The sequence below is a fragment of the Notothenia coriiceps genome, unplaced genomic scaffold (assembly GCF_000735185.1).
Source record: "Notothenia coriiceps isolate Sejong01 unplaced genomic scaffold, NC01 NC01_scaffold00006329, whole genome shotgun sequence".
Lineage (NCBI taxonomy): Eukaryota > Metazoa > Chordata > Actinopteri > Perciformes > Nototheniidae > Notothenia > Notothenia coriiceps.
The window spans coordinates 32,385-34,939 of NW_011339030.1; positions in this window are offsets into that span (position 1 = coordinate 32,385).

Here is a 2,555-nt window from a genome sequence, read left to right on the forward strand (position 1 = left end):
TAAATGTAACTCTTTAGTGTGTTACCTACGTAGACTTTGTTCTTCAACGTCTGAATTAAGTGAATTCAACCAAAGTGAAAAAACGGGTCTGATAACCAATTCATTTGTAACGTGGAACAACGAGGTGAGACGCTTTCGTACGCTGGTGATCTGTTCTGTGTCGAGTAGTTTTACCTCACAAACAAAAGGAACCAAACTATTACACGCTCCGTCGAATTTATAGAATGACCAGTTCGAAATAAATAAGTAAAAGTAATGCGGCCCAATTAGAAAAAAAAAATCTGAAGACTTCTAATTATAAACATTAACAAAAATCTAATGTTCCAGAATAAAAATCTAACTAATTGTGCGGTATATAAAGTCTGAATAGCGCGAGTGTGTTGTGTCTGAGCTTCATCCGGATGATTTATGTCATAGAGAGCACCTCCAGTCACGACAATTTATCGTCAATATTTCGGTTTTTACAAAATTCCGATTTGGCATTGGATAGAGTTTTATTTTTTCTGAAATAACACCACACGTTATGCAAGTTTCTCGCTTGTAGGGTTCCCGCCGTTGGTTGCTCGTAGTGATATTCCTGTGGAACTTGTTTTGTCTGTTGGCACTCTAAAGACGAAATGACTTCACACAGGCTCGAGGACATAAAAATGTCGTATGTTCTCCTGATGGCGACACCGACAAATTTGGGCGATTAGTTTTACAATTGACACGGTAAGGCTCGTAAAGGACTTACCGTCACCACATTTCATTGTAATCATGTAAATGAGTTCATGACATGAATTCATGTTAAAACTCACTGAACATGAAACCTCTTATAAATTTCAAAACGGTGGAGACAAGGAAGGATGGTGATGTTCGGGTCTCCATTTTAGAACATGAAAGTGAGGGTTGATAAAATCGGAAAAATGATACCCGTTTAACATTAAATACCAACTTACTCCCTACACTTATTATTTGGAAATTCAATGTGGACCTCATGTAGCTGTTCGATGGGACCGTTCTTAGTCTGTTTCGTAAATTTTACTTGAAAGTGGAATTGGTCAGGAACTATTTGTGTACTTACAGTAGTTATTAATATTAGTTGTTGTTTTTATATAATCAAGACTTTCCCGGTTACACGTCTTCTCATGAAAATGAAAACGTGTAAATCGACTGTAATGAACTCATTGTAAAAACTTTACCGGTCCTTGAAAGTGAAACAATAGTCGCTCAATAGGAAGTGACGATGCATTCATATCGGATTTCTAGACTCATCGGATGAAAGAAGTAGGAGACGGACTTACGTCGACCTCGACTGGAGGACTGGCGAAAACATCTCACCATCACTTTACTGATGAAAGGACTTAGTATGTGTGCTTATTGAGAACAATAACCGTTCCAACTATCATCCTTGCGTTTGGTGTAAAACAAAACGTAGTCGTTAATGTACCAGGTAATTGAATTGATACTCCGTTTCATTTATGAATTTCCGACGACGACTACAATAAGGGCGTCTCCTGTTGTCCTACGCTCCTCCACACTCTAAATCGATGGTCGCGTTGTCATCATTATAATTAAGTATTTATTTTTTATCGTGTATAACGGCGTAGTACGGTTGCTCTTTTTGGACGGAGGAAGAGGTACAGTGCAATTCGTTGTGGCTTCCGATTAAGTCGGAGCCAAAAAGTATTTCCCAAATTGTAATCCGTATTTTTTTCACGGCCGATCTTATTCGCTAGGCTGTCGAACGTAGACTCCTATCTTATTGCGTCTATCTTTTTATGTGGGAGCGACGGACGTTGTGATCGCTATTACATTCGTCATGGGAGCTAACAAAGAGCTACAGCCACGTCTTCCGCAATTCCTGTTCTTTACTAGAAAAGTAGGGGCGAGGTTCGCACTCCAGCTACGTAAAAAGGGTTTATAGAAGACGTGGAGCCGGCATTTTAGAGTGTAGCCTACAAGCAACAGCTTGGGTTTGCTCTACGGGTCAAACGTTTGGCAAAAAAAAAAATGACCTGGTCGACGGTCTCCAAACCTATTCTTTGCGTCCCGGTAAAAAGGTAATTTTAAATTATTCTGCCCTCCGCGTCAGACTCGTAAGGGGTTGGCGCGTCTCATCCGATTTTTTTGTTCGCCCAATAAGAGGAAGGGGGACGGGCTTGGTGAAAGTGTAGCGTTTGGCCGCAAATTTTAATGTGGGGGTTTAGACAAATAAACGCAGCGTTATTATCGGACTTTTGGGTAATTTTTATTTATGTTCTACAATACATTACAAGAAAATTTTTACCGGTATTAGGTCAGGTTAACCCCGAATACGTTTCTGTTGTGAGGTGACGACTACTATTTATTGTTTCCTCTCCGGTGACTTATTAACTTTTTCATCATTCTACACAATTTAACGTTTGTCTTAATTCTGGGTAAATAGTATGGACGTTTCTGTAACAAAGATAACACCCGTCTTTTCAGTTTCATTTCTTGTATAGGAAGTGACTGACTAAGGAACTATTTCTCGATAACCCATGACTACAACGCACATAGTATGTAGTCCCACTTAGTGGGACTGGGGGGCGGGG